Source organism: Ptychodera flava (assembly GCF_041260155.1).
Source record: "Ptychodera flava strain L36383 chromosome 23 unlocalized genomic scaffold, AS_Pfla_20210202 Scaffold_24__1_contigs__length_23054250_pilon, whole genome shotgun sequence".
Taxonomy (NCBI): Eukaryota; Metazoa; Hemichordata; class Enteropneusta; family Ptychoderidae; genus Ptychodera; species Ptychodera flava.
This window is the reverse complement of record NW_027248278.1, coordinates 555,118-573,142: the sequence shown is the minus strand read 5'-3', so window position 1 is coordinate 573,142 and position 18,025 is coordinate 555,118. Positions and strand designations below refer to the sequence as shown.

At 39.4% G+C, this 18,025-nt stretch overlaps 1 protein-coding gene across 1 annotated transcript in view; it reads left to right on the top strand.

Moving 5' to 3' along the window:
• Nucleotides 1-18,025, top strand: part of LOC139124753 (monoacylglycerol lipase ABHD2-like) — an 85,632-nt gene that overhangs the window by 42,697 nt on the left and 24,910 nt on the right. The window lies entirely within an intron of this gene.

Here is an 18,025-nt window from a genome sequence, read left to right as displayed (position 1 = left end):
CCACTGCCATAGCACTGGCAGTGGAAGTAGTGCTATGGCAGTGGAAGCAGTGCTATGGCAGTGGCAGCAGTGCTATGGCAGTGGAAGTAGTGCTATGGCAGTGGAAGCAGTACTAGTGCTATGGCAGTGGAAGCAGTGCTATGGCAGTGGAAGTAGTGCTATGGCAGTGGAAGCAGTGCTATGGCAGTGGAAGCAGTGCTATGGCAGTGGAAGTAGTGCTTCCACTGCCATAGCACTGCTGCCACTGCCATAGCACTACTTCCACTGCCATAACACTGCTTCCACTGCCATAGCACTGCTTCCACTGCCATAACACTGCTTCAACTACCATAGCACTGCTGCCACTGCCATAGCACTGCTTCCACTGCCATAGCACTGCTTCCACTGCCATAGCACTGCTTCCACTGCCATAGCACTACTGCCACAGCCATAGCACTGCTTCCACTGCCATAACACTGCTTCCTTACAAAAAATATCCTATACCAGTCCTATAGGGTAGAGGCATGTAGGGTCTTATAGGACATCAGGCAGTAGTAGTCTTACAGGATTTTGGAACGCAGTCTTACAGGGAACCCTATAGGGAGCCCTATAGGGGGTCTTATAGGGAACCCTATAGGGGTCTTATAGGGGCCCTATAGGGGGTCTTATAGGGAACCCTATAGTGGTCTTACAGGGAGCCCTATAGGGGGTCTTGTAAGCAGCCCTATAGGGGGTCTTATAGGGAACCCTATAGGGGGTCTTGTAGGCAGCCCTATAGGGTACAGAATATGCTTTACATATTGTTATCATACTTTCTAAGAGATTGAACTCGCACAAGGCAAACAAACTTCTGTAAAAGAGTGCAGAAATTTTGTTAAGTAAGGAATAACTCCTTCTGATTTTGCTATTGGTACCAATGCAATGAATAACTGCAAAACTCACAAAAAGTCAGTCAACTTACAAAACAAGTAATTATAAACATGTAGTTTATTTCTAAAGGAATTAAGATTAACAATCAATCAAAACAGAAATCAATGCAACATACAGGGACTACAAAATATAAAGCAACCTACACATATGAATGCAAGGCCTACCTTTGACTTGTCACCTCAGCCAAGTGCATTATTAACTGAATAGATGTGTATCTTAACTCACGTAATTAAGAGGTCAGTTCAGTTAATGCTGCAATGTCATTTCTTACAGTTGTGACATATTAGTGAGCTCCCTTCTCCATAACACTGTTAGAATCTTGGTAATGGACCTTGGATCTTAATGTTCCATGCAATTTGGAGTTGAACTTTAGTACTTTACATTAACAGGAGCCATGCATGTTCACTGGTGCACTGCCTCAAGTGCAAATGAATAATGCGTGGCTGTACTATTATGTAATCGCCCATTGTAAATGCAGGAAACTATTTACATAACAAAGCAAAGGCACAGGTCAGCTCACTTGACCTTGGATCTAACAAAGAGAGTCTTTGTCTGTGTACAGCCATGACATGTACAAACGGCAAAAGGAATATGGTATGTTCCTGGCATGTGTGTGTAAATAGAAATAGCTTTTGAGAAAGGGTATATGAGAATATGTGAAATTCTACAGACTATTTTCGTAAGGGAATAATTATAAACATTACTCAAACATTACTTGTTCAGTTTTACAGTCCTAAAAGTCAGGCAGAATCATCTTGTAGGGTGTCCTATAGGGCACAAATATGAGCCTATAGAACTAGTACGAACCCATAAGACATGACACATAAATCCTACAGCACAGGCGTTGTCCTATAGGACGAGAGCTACAGGATGGAGGTAGCCCTATAGGACTCCTGCAGGATCCTTGGGTCCTACAGGGATCCTGTAGGACTTTTTTGTAAGGGTTCCACTGCCATAGCACTACTTCCACTGCCATATAGCACTGCTTCCACTGCCATAGCACTGCTGCCACTGCCATAGCACTACTTCCACTGTCATAGCACTGCTTCCACTGCCATAGCACTGCTTCCACTGCCATAGCACTACTTCCACTGCCATAGCACTGCTTCCACTGCCATAGCACTGCTTCCACTGCCATAACACTGCTGCCACTGCCATAGCACTGCTGCCACTGCAATAACTCTGCTTCCACTGCCATAGCACTACTTCCACTGCCATAGCACTGCTTCCACTGCCATAGCACTGCTTCCACTGCCATAGCACTACTACCACTACCATAGCACTGCTTCCACTGCCATAACACTGCTTCCACTGCCATAGCACTGCTTCCACTACCATATCACTACTTCCACTGCCATAGCACTGCTTCCACTGCCATAGCACTGCTTCCACTGCCATCGCACTACTTCCACTACCATAGCACTGCTTCCACTACCATAACACTGCTTCCACTGCCATAGCACTGCTTCCACTACCATAGCACTGCTTCCACTGCCATAGCACTGCTTCCACTGCCATAGCACTGCTTCCACTGCCATAGCACTGCTTCCACTGCCATAGCACTGCTTCCACTGCCATAGCACTGCTTCCACTGCCATAGCACTGCTTCCACTAACATAGCACTGCTTCAACTGCCATAGCACTGCTTCCACTGCCATAGCACTGCTTCCACTAACATAGCACTGCTTCCACTACCATAGCACTGCTTCCACTGCCATAACACTGCTTCCACTGCCATAGCACTACTTCCACTGCCATAGCACTGCTTCCACTGCCATAGCACTGCTTCCACTACCATAGCACTGCTTCCACTGCCATAACACAGCTTCCACTGCCATAGCACTGCTTCCACTACCATAGCACTACTTCCACTGCCATAGCACTGCTTCCACTGCCATAGCACTGCTTCCACTGCCATAGCACTACTTCCACTGCCATAGCACTGCTTCCACTGCCATAGCACTGCTTCCACTGCCATAGCACTGCTTCCACTGCCATAGCACTGCTTCCACTGCCATAGCACTGCTTCCACTGCCATAGCACTGCTGCCACTGCCATAGCACTACTTCCACTGCCATAGCACTGCTTCCACTGCCATAGCACTGCTTCCACTACTATAGCACTGCTTCCACTGCCATAGCACTGCTTCCACTGCCATAACACTGCTTCCACTGCCATAGCACTGCTTCCACTGCCATAGCACTGCTTCCACTAACATAGCACTGCTTCAACTGCCATAGCACTGCTTCCACTGCCATAGCACTGCTTCCACTAACATAGCACTGCTTCCACTACCATAGCACTGCTTCCACTACCATAGCACTGCTTCCACTGCCATAACACTGCTTCCACTGCCATAGCACTGCTTTCACTGCCAGACATGAATATATATGATACATGAACGAACACTACCAATTACAAACTCTTTCCATAACTATTTGTTTTTACAGTAATGTTGTTATACTTTCAACTTGAAAAATATGAGTCTTACACTGTCTGGATTATTTTGTCGTTTTTGAGAAATTACTGTGGCAATGTAATATAAATGTTGCTTCCTGAAGTTTAAGATCAGACACAGCTGTATGTGTGGTACTTTGTACATTCTCACATTCCTGGCCACTTGGAGTATGGGATTGACGGTGTAGGAAAATTGATCCCACACTCAGAAACCATCCCACACTCTGCAGCATATAAATAATACACAAGCTCTGATAGGGCAGGGCTCGAAATTAGCGGTGGTCTTGCGTCAAATGACCACCATTTTTCCACGCTTGACCTCCAAATTCTGTAACTAGTGGTCATTTTGACCACCATGGAAAAAAATTAGTATTTCAGCAGTTGCCGGTTTGTCTGATGGCATGGCGAGGGCACCGTTTCATCAATATAACATTGCAATTGGCCTTGCAAATATTTCTTGCAACGGAAAAAAAATTAAAAATCCTTCTACTTATCATTACAAAACATTAGACAATGCAGTGATCACTTTGGAACTCTTGCAAGTATAAAAATACGATTGCAAGATAGACAACATGAACGAATTGTGCCACCTGTTTGCATGTTATTTGGGTTCCAATAAAGCACGAGTCAGTAGTGAGAAGTTGTTGGCAAAATCAGGTTTTTTATCCAACATCGGTATTATTTTTTGCTCACGTGTTGACACACGTGAGCATATGTCGCAGCGATGTCTGTGTGTCTGTGTGTCTGTCTGTCTGTCTGTCTGTCTGTGTACTCGATATCTCAAAAACGGCTCATAAGATCAGAATCAAATCGGGTACATAGATTCAGTTTGCAAATGGCAAGAACTGATTAGTTTTTTGTGGGTGTGGCTTGCTTACTTTTTGCTCATTTGCATAATTAATTATGATTTTAGAACAAAACGAATATATATTGACAACAACTGGACACAATTTGATGAGATTTGCTACAAGTGTTGATCACATCAACATATATCAGCTGTGAAAGGTATGAAGGGGTGACATAAAAGATAATGGATAATTTGCATATTAAATGAACTTTCCTCATTAGGGATATATATCTGATTTGACTTGATCAAAATTGACAAAACTTGGTATGTATATTGAAAATACTATGATTTAACATTATTGAAAGTCATTAAGCATTTTTACTTCATCAAATTCTTAATTTGCATATTTAATGAACTTTTGAAATTAGGGATATTGATTTGCATTGACTTTACCAAAATTGATGAAACTTGCTATGTACATTAAAGATACTATGATCTAACATATGGTCAAAATGACTACCAGGATAAAATGTTAATTTCGAGCCCTGTAGGGTTATAAATAGCCTTCTGTTCCACGTGCAAAATATTGTGGTCATGTGAGAAAAAGAATCTCACACACCAAGGACCTCGTTGGGGATATTTTGTCTCACATTAGCCGCAGGCGAGTGTGAGACTAAATATCCCCAACTCGTTTGAGAAATCTGATCCCAGGTCCTTGGTGTGTGAGATTCTATTAGTCACTGTAGACTACAGTGGGAGACAATTGCAGGATCAGAGTCATGACCATTTTACTGACCAATCACAGACAGGCATTCTAACATACATTATAATTCGATGTTTAAACGCGGAAGTGAAAACATGATTTAGAGGGAAAGCATTCATTTGCAATTTTTGGTGCTTATTTTGAATCGTAATTGACATATCTTTAGTGGTTTTCTTATGTAACATCTCCACAATCAGCTACATACCAAAGTGGCATCTTCTGAGAGTGGACAGTATAGGAGTGTTCTTGTAACATCATTTTAGAGTCAGTCTTTGAAACATGTAAATTACTGTGTTGTTCACTGACGATTTTAACAATGCTACATGTCCTTTTAACAATGCTACATGTCCTTTTAACAATGCTACATGTCCTTTTCCGATGTATTTTTCATTTGTGTAATTTAAGCTTGTGTTTCATATCATTCTAAAGTTGAGAAAACAGGCTTTCAAGTGATGGATACATGTGGGTGTATTACTAAAATGGGTGAAGTGGTGGTTATGGGTCCAAGGCTGGCAGCCCACCAAATACTGTGTTTAAGGGTCCAAGGTGTAGTATATGTACTATGTATTGTCTAGAGAGACACGGAGGCCATTGTTCACTAGTCTCAAGCATGAGGAGAGTCAACTTTATTCTGCACATGCGCACTACAATAATACGTCACTACATGAATATATTAGCATATATTACACTGCTTCCCCTTTTAAAAGAAAAGTGTTACATGCCTGTTTTCTACAAATAAACTACATTGCAAAATCTACAGATCTAATTTCACTACTGGTTTTCTAACTCTATTTGATCTTCTAACTGGTTCAGTAATTACACTTGGTTTTACTGATGTCCCTAGACTTGGTGTTACTTTGTCAGATTTACTGGTACCATTAACTGCAGTACTTTCTTTAGGTTTTACTACATTTGGTATTTCAGTCGGATTTGCTCTAGGCATTTCTTTTACTGACTGTGGACTGAAATCCCTTATGTACACCTTTGATTCACTAGCCATTGGTACACTTGTTTGTTTGAACTCTGGTTCACTTTCCTCATAGGTTTTCACCATATGATCTGCATGAACCATTTTAGTCGTGGACCCAATTTTGACCATGTAATTTCTAGGTCCTTTGACTTCAATTACAGAGCCTAACAACCACTTATCAAGTTTTGACTCTGCTCTAGGATTTTTCACTCTTACAATATCACCAATTTCAAAATATCTCTCTTGTTTTCTATGACGATCAAACTGCTCTTTTTTGCTCACGTGTTCACACACGTGAGCATATGGTTTAGCCATGTCTGTCTGTGTGTGTGTGTGTGTGTGTCCGTGTGTCTGTATCAACATTATCTCAAAAACGGCTGAACGTATTTCAGTCAAATTTGGTAGACATCTTCAGAATTCAAATGGCTAGAACTGAAAAGGTTTTGGTGGGCGTGGCTTGCATATTAATGAAGTTATCACAGTTTTAATTTTTCTGAAACCTTGTACTGTCTGTTGGTCCGATATCTCAAAAACGGCTCATCAGATCACAATCAAATCTGGTACATAGATTCAGTTAGCAAATGGCAAGAACTGATCAGATTTTGGTGGGTGTGGCTTGCTTACTTTTTGCTCATTTGCACAATTAATGATTTTAGAAAAAAGGCTTTACATTGAGAATGACTGCACACAATTTGATGAGACATGCTACAAATGTTGATCACACCAAGATATATTATAGTGGGAACCATTTAGGGGTGACATGAAAGATAATTGCTAGTTTGCATATTTAATGAACTTTCCTAATTAAGGATGTATATCTGATTTGACTTGATCAAAATTGACCAAACTTGGTATGTACATTGAAGATACTATGATTAAACATTATTGAAAGTCATTAAGCATTTTAACTTCAGCCAATTCCTAATTTGCATATTTTATGAACTTTGCTAATTAGGGATACATATCTGAATTGACTGGACCAAAGTTGATGAAACTTGCTACATATATTGAAGCTACTATGATACAATATTATTGAAAGTCATTATGCATTTTTACTTCAGCCAATACCAAATTTGCATATTTAATGAACTTTCCTAATTAGGGATATATATCTGAATTGACTTGATCAAAATTGATGAAACTTGCTATGTACAATAAAGACACTATGATTTAACATTATTGAAAGTCAAAAGACATTTCTTCTTCAGTCAATTCCTAATTTACATATTAAATGAATTTTCTTAATTAGGGATATATATCTGAATTGACTTGATCAAAATTGATGAAACTTGCTGTCTGCATCAAAGACAATATAATACAATATTATTAAAAGTTGTTTAGCATTTTCTCTTCAGCCGATTCCTAATTTGCATATTTAATGAACTTTCCTAATCGGTGATATAAACCTGAATTACCTTGACCAATGTTGATGAAACTTGTCATTTTCTGAAGATACTATGATACAACATTATTGAAAGTCATGAAGCATTTTAACTTCAGCCAATTCCTCATTTGCATATTTAATAAACTTTGCTAATTAGGGATATATATCTGAATTGACTTGACCAATGTTGACAAAACTTGCTACATATATTGAAGATACTATCATACAACATTATTGAAAATCATTAAGCGTTTTTACTTCAGCCAATTCTTAATTGGCATATTTAATGAACTTTCTTAATTAGGGATATATATTTGAATTGACTAGGCGAAAGTTGACGCAACTTGCTATATACATTAATGATACTATGATATATCATTATTGAAAGTCATAACGTATTTTTTCTTCAGCCAATTCTTAATTTGCGTTTTCAATGATCTTTTCTAATTACGGATATATACTTGGATTTACTTGATCAAAGTTGGCAAAACATGCTATGTACATTGATGATTATACCAGGTTAAAACAATATTGAAAGTGATTTCATTTTCATGTCAGCTTATTTATAATTTGCATATCTAATGAGCTTTCACAGTTTGGTATGTATAGCTTTAAGGACTTGCTTGGCAAAAGGTAAATTACACTTGCTATATAAAGTGGTGATACAATGACAGCAGTCAAAGAAATTTAATATTTTTATTTCAGCTAATTACATATTTGTATAATTCATGGCCTTTTAGAATTAATGTGGTGAATATTTAAATAATAACACACGCCAGCAAGGGCAAGATCACGATTTGTTGCCCGCCCAAGGGATGGTGCTCATGACGGTAATATTGATGATGCCCGAGCCGAAGGCTCATCATCAATATTACCGTCATGAGCACCAGCCCGAGGGCAGGCAACAAATCGTGATCTTGCCCGTGCTGGCGTGTGTTATTAATTTTATTACACCAAACAAGCAAACATGCAGAGACACAAAAACACAAAGACTTCTCTGAGTACAGTTCGCCTTTCTGAGTCCGGACCTCAGCGTAAAATGTTCTCAGTGCCGAGTCTAGGGTTGCCGCTGAAAGTTTGCCGATCTCCTCGGTGGCGTATCCACATTTGTTGCTTGCATAGTCGCTGAACACAGAAATTGCATTCCTTGTTGCCATTTTCGTTCGTTTGCTGTTTACTTGCATATCGTCTAACTGTGCCAGTGACAGATGTGCATGACGTTTCGCAGCCATAGTTGCTGACTGCTTACAAGCGAACGACAATTTGTTATGCGCAGAAAGGACGCGCAGTAAGTAAAATTACGTCACCCATGTAATAGCAAATGCAGAGGGCATCATCAAGTTCGCAGAGGGTATTATCACGTTTGCAGAGGGCATCATCACGTTCTTTTACATGTCACGTGAGTCATGTTTAACCAATGGCAGTGCACGCTGAATGAGTGAGGTGTAATAATGTTCATTATGTTGATCATAATACTTTCAATGAAGTTGCAAACATGTGGCAAAGGTTCAAATTCAAACAGAACTGCAATATATATTGAAACACGTGAGCATTTTCAGTTCATATCTGGTTGTGCATTTTGTTTCTTTTCTACTCGCTTTGCAAGACTGGGTTTTACCTATTGCAATCTAGTACGAAACTGACGTTTGCACATTAACTCAGCTGGACTTACACCTGTTGTACTATGAGGTGTAGTTCGGTATCTAAACAGAAATCTACCAATTCTACATTTCAGAGATAAAGACGCATCTCTTGCTAAGACTTGTTTAGTGAAGGCTTCTTTTACGAGCCTCACTGCTCTCTCAGCAGCGCCGTTAGATGCCGGGTGATATGGAGCTACTTTAATATGCTGAATGCCATTCTTTTTCATAAACAATCCAAATTCATCAGATGTGAATTGTGGACCGTTGTCCGAAACTAACTGCTCAGGTAGACCATGTTCTGCAAAGATTAATCTCAGCTCATCAATAGTACGATCAGCTGTGATACTCTTCATAGGTTTTACATCTACCCATTTAGAATGACAATCAACAAGAACTAAGAAATAGTATTTCTTATCTTCACAAAAATCAATGTGAACTCTTTGAAAAGGTTTCATTGGCCATACCCACGGATGTAAAGGTAATTTAGCTGGCATTTGTCTTACTCTTTGACAAACTGAACATGCTTTCACTTTACTCTCAATATCCGCATCAATATTTGGCCACCATACATGACTACTGGCAAGTGCTTTCATGGCACATACTCCAGGATGTTCCCTATGAAGCTCGTCTAACAACCTTTCACGAAACTTCTTTGGAATCACCACTCGAGTACCCCATAAAATACAACCTTGTTCCGTTGACAATTGATCTCTTCTACGATAAAATGGCTTAAGTGCCTCAGACATATCTTTGAAATAACTGGACCAACCATTCAATACAAGATCATACACTTTGCTAAGAAGTGGATTAACTTTGGTTTCCTTAGCAATATCATCAGCTAAAACTGGGAAACTCTCATCTATTACGCTAACAGCAAATACACTGTCCTCAGCACCTTGTGTGCTTGGACTTGGTAGTCTTGACAACGCATCACAATTTGCGTGTGCTCGCGTGTTACGATACTCTATATCATAGTCATATGCCTGCAGAGTTAGTGCCCATCTTTGCATTCTTGCGGCTGCTATGGTAGGAATACCTGATTTTGGACCTAAGATTGCTAGCAATGGCTTATGGTCCGTAACCAAGGTGAATTTTCTCCCATACAGGAAATCATGGAATTTCTTAACTCCAAATATCAGTGAAAGTGCTTCCCTCTCAATTTGGGCATAGTTACGTTCACTTGGGCATAGAATTCTAGAGGCATACGCTATTGGTCTTTCATTACCATTTTCAAACACATGTGAGATAACAGCTCCCACACCATAACTTGAAGCATCACAATCTAACTTAAGCTTCTTATTTGGATCATAGTGTACTAGTTAAGTTTCACTACTTAACTTTGCTTTACATTTTTCATACGCCTTTTGACATTTTTCAGACCACTTCCAGTCAACTCCTTTCTTTAACAATTCATTGAGTGGCTGTAAAGTTGTGGCTAAATTCGGTAAAAACTGATGGTAATACTGTACCATACCAGGGATAGAAATACTTTTTTATTTCTTGTTGCAAAAGTTTGCCACCGGATATAAAATTAGGTGGCAATTATGAAAAGTCTGGTGGCAGTTTAACACATCATGTGATCGGTATAATGAAACATTTTGTCATTGCCACATACTCATTCTAATCTATAAATTCTTGAAAATATGGTGAGTACACGTCACAAAAAGTCAACCCATACTGCAGGCCTCGAAAATTTTTTTCAAACTTACTAACCGTGGGACACGTGAATTTCATTTTTACTTGCCCGAGAGGAAAAATTACTTGCCCTAAATTTATAATAACTGCACCAGTAATTTGTAACAGAGGGCAAGAGTTTGGGCATATTTAGTGAATCCAAAGAGGGAAAAAACAGATTCAAACATGAACTACATCTTTTTACGAAATCTGAAATGTCACAGAAGAAATGTGAGAATACTTTAATCTTTTCTGTAGATTTGGTCATCTGGAAAACATCTTTGAATTTGGAATTTTTCCACAACCTAATCCAAATTAAAATCTTTGCATAAGAGTAATAAGATTGTGTGATTTACAATGTGCATGGCTGGCTGCTGCTCTTTATTGTCAAGCTGAGATCACAGACAACTGCTCTGCTAGTGTTTATCTGCCAATGCATACGCGCACATGTACATCTTCAACCCTTTTACCTGTTTACATGTTTGCTCACTGAGCACAGCAGTTTTATTTTGATAAATGTATTCGTCAAGAGAGCAGATTCAAGTTTCCTTTTCGTTACTCTTCAGTGCAGATTTGTTTTCTGTAAGTGAGAGCCGATCCCTAACAACCAACTTCGGTCACGTAATTTGAAACTGTCTGCATCTCACACACTACGTAGCTGCAATATGTGGCCTCCTTGGTCGACTGAGCCCGTTTCGACTACGATGTAAACTTGTACTTTTCAACTGGGTGTTGATTTAATTACGTTGAACAGTAAGCATTGCAGAGATCCATGGCTTCGAATAAGTTTACATCCATTTACCGAGCACATGGTGCAACTACACTATCCCGTGAAGCCGATCGATTGTCATACGAGTCATACACTTGCACAAAGAGAATGGCAACCACTGTCAAGAGCATACCACTTTACGGCACACATACAAAACAGTGAGTTCACTCCGTGTCGTCGGAGAGAACATGTCGCAAAACTCTATTTTTACGACTTTTTGTGTTTTACAACAGCAAGAACGATTATTTTGCGATGTCGGGCGGATTTTCAAGGGTTTTCAGAAAAAACTTCTGAGAGTTGAAGGACTTACAATGATTGTAGGCGTGTACAGACCTAATGAAATACGTTTTCAAGCTTGAATTGTCCAGAGCTTAGTTGATTCAACCGCTGGTGCACTTGCCCGTCGGACGGGAAGCATATTGATTTTACTTGCCCGAACGCGAAGTTCACTATAGCCACGATCGTCGGGTGATAGGAATTTTTGAGCCCTGTACTGGCTAATGAATTGCAAGTATTTATTATTATTTAAATCATGATGGCTGCAGTTTGGCTTTGTTTTCAAAATGTCACAACATGCTTTTATCTTGTGCCGTATGACTGCCTATGCGGCTATCACATAGGGCAACAACATGTCCAGTGTACAAAAGCTGCGTCATCGATATGGAGATTAGCCAATCACAAGTTTGGATTCACGCTATGTTTTCATTCATGCCAAAATGTCGCAATTAGTTTGGTTTTTTTTGCTAATGAGTTTTTCCGCCGTCAGACAACGCGTGTTCCTTCAGTGTTCCTTCATTCAAGCCGTAGGATCGATGACATGATGACCCAAAATTTAGTGGCAGAAAAATACCACCAGAAAAAAATTTGGTGGCAGATTGACAGTTTTTGGTGGCAAATGCCACCATTGCCACTGATTATTTCGAACACTGCATACATACATAGAGACATGCAAATGGCATGCAAATGAACTGATTCAGCTTATACGATTACCTCACATTGGTATACCAAATGTGAGCTAAAAAGGGTCATGTTCCAGATCTCCCAATTACACATTCCACAGATGAGCTTGGTTCAGATCCTATCTCAACTATGGCAAACATGTCTCGCTTAAATTTCATCATCGTCGTTCCAAATTAAATTCGACCACTAAATTATTTCGGCAGTTTTAATTTCCTATTAATTCGACGTTTTTCAAATCGTAATTATTTTTTCTGGTCGAATTGATAGGGTTCTTGGTAGCAAGCTTATCTCTTCGTCGGACCAGTATACTGCGAGATGTAGTACTGTGTTCGGCAGCCATGGCGAAAGTGAACATTGTATGTTGGTTGTTGTTTGTTTTATGTTACAAATACCTTTCGTGTGAGGGCGTTTGAAACGCTTCTGAAGCGGCTCAGTCTGTCCACACAGCGATTTGCGGATAGAGTTAATCCCTACAACGGCTCTGGTCGGGCCGACTAAACCGTCTCAAATCTGAAATGCTTCAGAACCACTTCGGAGCGTCCACACATAACTTTCTGTGTCAGTATTGGCCCAGAACCGTTTCAGAGGCGTTTCAATGGCCTTTGTATGAACCAGCCATAAGATACAATCCATCTTACTTTGGAAAATCTTTGGTGCTGACTTCACACCATAAGGTAACTTAGTATAGGCATACAGGCCTTTGTGAGTAGTGATGGTTAAGTACTTCCGACTTTCATCATCAACTGACAATTGTGCATACGCATGCGTCAAATCTAATCGTGAAAATACCTTTGACCCTGACAATTGAACATACAAATCTTGAGTAGTTGGCAGAGTACATTGCTCATCCTCAACTACCGGATTAATACTGACTTTATAATCTCCGCATATTCTTACAGATTTATTCGATTTGGGAACGACAACAATAGGACTCGCCCATTCAGAGCGGTCTACTTTAACAATTACACCGTTTTCCTCTAACTTTTGTAACTCTGTTTCCACTGCTTCCCTGAGCGCATATGGAACTCTACGAGGTTTATGAAACACAGGCTTGGCGCCTTCTTTCACACGGATGTGAGCTTTGTGCTCACGCATACCATCGTAGCTATCAGAAAACACATTACTGTACTTTCGTAAGACTGAATCAAGTTTGTCTTTCGTATTACCGGTCATACAATCACCGCTTTCTTTGTTAGCTTTTTCAGCTACACATGTAAAAATCTTACCCCAATTTAATTTCAACTTTTTCAACCAGTTTCGCCCAAGTAATGTTGGTTTACCAGGGTGATCTACTATTATCAGTCGGGTCAGTCACAATCAGGGTGCGCTAGAGTGTGTCACGTAGGTCAAAATTTCAAGTTCATGATAACTGTCCAGTTAAATAATATGTTGAAAGGTTATGGTATGGGGCATATCTTCCTAAAAATTTGTAGAAGCAAACGTCATTAGTATTACCACAGTGCACATTGTTTTATATGGTAGACGCAGTGTCACGGACGCTACAGAAATGTTGTACATGGAACACAAATGTCATAATAAAATTTTAAATAATGATTTGTTAATGCTTTCTTATGTTATTACAATATAAAAGATGCATATTGGCATTAAAATAAGCTATACTTGGTATGATTTACTATTCCATGAATAAACACAACCTCAAGTTTAGTGAGAAATACAACAATATTGATCATATTTTTTAATAGGACTTTCAACTCTTCTATGTCCTTCCGCTGGTATGCTGTACTTAAAAGTTTTATTGTCATGAATTAACCAAACTTGTGATTGGCTAATCTCCATATCGATGACGCAGCTTTTGTACACTGGACATGTTGTTGCCCTCTGTGATAGCCGCATATGCAGTCATACGGCACAAGATAAAAGCATGTTGTGACATTTTGAAAACAAAGCCAAACTGCAGCCATCATGATTTAAATAATAATAAATACTTGCAATTCATTAGCCAGTACAGGGCTCAAAAATTCCTATCACCCGACGATCGTGGCTATAGTGAACTTCGCGTTCGGGCAAGTAAAATCAATATGCTTCCCGTCCGACGGGCAAGTGCACCAGCAGTTGAATCAACTAAGCTCTGGACAATTCAAGCTTGAAAACGTATTTCATTAGGTCTGTACACGCCTACAATCATTGTAAGTCCTTCAACTCTCAGAAGTTTTTTCTGAAAACCCTTGAAAATCCGCCCGACATCGCAAAATAATCGTTCTTGCTGTTGTAAAACACAAAAAGTCGTAAAAATAGAGTTTTGCGACATGTTCTCTCCGACGACACGGAGTGAACTCACTGTTTTGTATGTGTGCCGTAAAGTGGTATGCTCTTGACAGTGGTTGCCATTCACTTTGTGCAAGTGTATGACTCGTATGACAATCGATCGGCTTCACGGGATAGTGTAGTTGCACCATGTGCTCGGTAAATGGATGTAAACTTATTCGAAGCCATGGATCTCGCAATGCTTACTGTTCAACGTAATTAAATCAACACCCAGTTGAAAAGTACAAGTTACATCATAGTCGAAACGGGCTCAGTCGACCAAGGAGGCCACATATTGCAGCTACGTAGTGTGTGAGATGCAGACAGTTTCAAATTACGTGACCGAAGTTGGTTGTTAGGGATCGGCTCTCACTTACAGAAAACAAATCTGCACTGAAGAGTAACGAAAAGGAAACTTGAATCTGCTCTCTTGACGAATACATTTATCAAAATAAAACTGCTGTGCTCAGTGAGCAAACATGTAAACAGGTAAAAGGGTTGAAGATGTACATGTGCGCGTATGCATTGGCAGATAAACACTAGCAGAGCAGTTGTCTGTGATCTCAGCTTGACAATAAAGAGCAGCAGCCAGCCATGCACATTGTAAATCACACAATCTTATTACTCTTATGCAAAGATTTTAATTTGGATTAGGTTGTGGAAAAATTCCAAATTCAAAGATGTTTTCCAGATGACCAAATCTACAGAAAAGATTAAAGTATTCTCACATTTCTTCTGTGACATTTCAGATTCGTAAAAAGATGTAGTTCATGTTTGAATCTGTTTTTTCCCTCTTGGATTCACTAAATATGCCCAAACTCTTGCCTCTGTTACAAATTACTGGTGCAGTTATTATAAATTTAGGGCAAGTAATTTTTCCTCTCGGGCAAGTAAAAATGAAATTCACGTGTCCCACGGTTAGTAAGTTTGAAAAAAATTTTCGAGGCCTGCAGTATGGGTTGACTTTTTGTGACGTGTACTCACCATATTTTCAAGAATTTATAGATTAGAATGAGTATGTGGCAATGACAAAATGTTTCATTATACCGATCACATGATGTGTTAAACTGCCACCAGACTTTTCATAATTAGTTCCAGAGACCAGCTCTGGAACTGTTAGTTTTTGCTTACTTTCCTTCTTTCTTTCTTTCTTTCTTTCTTTCTTTCTTTCTTGCTTTCGTTCTTTCTTTCTTTCTCTATTTCCGGTATTACTATCATAGAACATGCTATACACAAATTTTACCTTAATTACCCAGAATGCATTGCGACACGCTTATGACGTCATCGCTCAACTCGGACGGGTTTTACGGGCATTTCTTGTGTGTTTATTTATTTATTTTTTATTCTGCATTGCTCGACTATCATATTGCGTTCAGCTATTAATAATTCTAGCTTTCTTTCGCTTTGTTTTTTGTTGCTTTTTGATTTTATTTTTCTCTAAATACTCGCCGTACGTGGCGCTATACTGTTTCGCCCGAATGTAACAATGGCGGCACATAAGATGGCTTCGCTCGCATAGACAGAGAAAATTAAGCTTTCCCTAAATTTACAAGCGCGGCTGGGTACATCGTGTACCTAGGCGAGGAGGGTGTGCTCGAAAACGAAGGTCAATGCAAAATTTGGATTCAAAATCGGCTGTTTTTGCGGAGAAACTGCCCGCCGTATTTCTGAGGAGCCACCAGCGGTTTTTCCCCGGTTTTTCCTATATCATTCTGCGAGGCCTACACAGGCCGGTAACACACAGCCGTCACCGCACCGGCGCCGGCATGCGTTGGCTGCACGTTAAAGCAGCTCAACTTTCCAAGATCAAACGGTCAGTATCTCGTGAAAACAGCGACATTGCAATGAAAATTGTTTTAGTCTGTGCTTTTAATCAAATGAAAATGCATGTGGCCTCGGTTTTCAATTTCAACGGCCTAGGTCCGATGTTTCCTCTCGTCTGATCATCGTCGTAAACCACGCACCTCTTTACGGCAACAACTCAGCGCTACCCGTCAAGCGATTGATTTTTGCGTAGATCAGCAGAGCGAAAATTATTGCTCTGGCTCGCGAGAATGTCGTCTGATATACATTTCCGTGCGTTGTCGCCCCCGTATGTATCTGTTTCGTTTTTACCGTACATGTAGGCATTTGTAATCTGTGGACTGCCTTGCTTTTAGTTGTATATCATTGTGTTTACTGCTAGCAGCCCTATAGGTACGTGCTTGAATATTAAAATCCAAAGCACTCTTTCATTCTGCACCTATCTTTGTCACACATTCTCTTGTTTCTTCCGCTGCTCTGGTCTCTGGAACTTCGCTTTTGCTTGCAAATGCTTTCTAGTTGCCACCTAATTTTATATCCGGTGGCAAACTTTTGCGTCAAGAAATAAAAAAGTATTTCTATCCCTGGTATGTATGTATGTATGTGTGTGTGTGTGTGTGTGTGTGTGTGTGTGTGTGTGTGTGTGTGTGTGTGTGTGTGTGTGTGTGTGTGTGTGTGTGTGTGTGTATGTATGTATGTATGTATGTATGTATGTATGTATGTAAAACAGCTAAACCGCAGCACCTACTGTACAAAAATATTTGGTGTACAGGTGCACCTAGGGGTGGAGATGTGAATTTGTTCAAATGAACATGTCAGTGCCAAAAATATGCAAATGAGGGGAAAAAAGGAAAAACCCTGCAAATTGCTAAAACTCTGTAACCGTTGGTCAGATTGGGTTGAAACTTGGTGTGCAGATTCCTTTAGGCATTCTAAAGTAGATGTTAAAAATTTAGGATGAAATTTGCATGCTTCTGTTTTTATGGTAATTTTTTCAGTTTTTAGTCAAAAATGTTTTTCTCTGAAACCACTCATCTAATTGCTTTGAAAGTTGGTATACATGTTCCTCAGGATGACATCAGTCAAGTGTATACAAATTGAATTGAAATTTTAATATTTGTAATTTTGGGGCAATTTTCCAAATTTTTGGTCAAAACTTTTTTTATTGAAAAATTACTAATATGATAGCTTTGATATTTGGTATACAGGTTCCTAAGGTTGATCAAAATCAGTTTAATGAATATCGTGAAGATATCTTGAATTTTGTATTTTTGTTGAATGTTTTAGTTACTTTTCTCATTTTAAGTAAAATTTCTTCTTCTCTGAAACCGCTAGCCCAATTGCTCTCAAATTTGGATTGGATGTTTGCAAGGGTGTTACCCTTCTAATTGTTGAAATTACGACAAAATTGGAAATATTACTGTTTTAGGGCAATTTTTGTCATTTTTGGTCAAAAAATCTTAAAAGATATATTCTTTTTAAAGCCCCTGGACAGACAGCTTATATTTGGTGTACAGATGTCCAGAGATGACAATAATTGGATGTGTGGAAATTGTCCTGAAATATACAAATTTGTAATTTTAAGACAATTTTGTCATTTTTGGTCAAGAAAACTTGTTCTTAAAATTACTTGTCTGATAG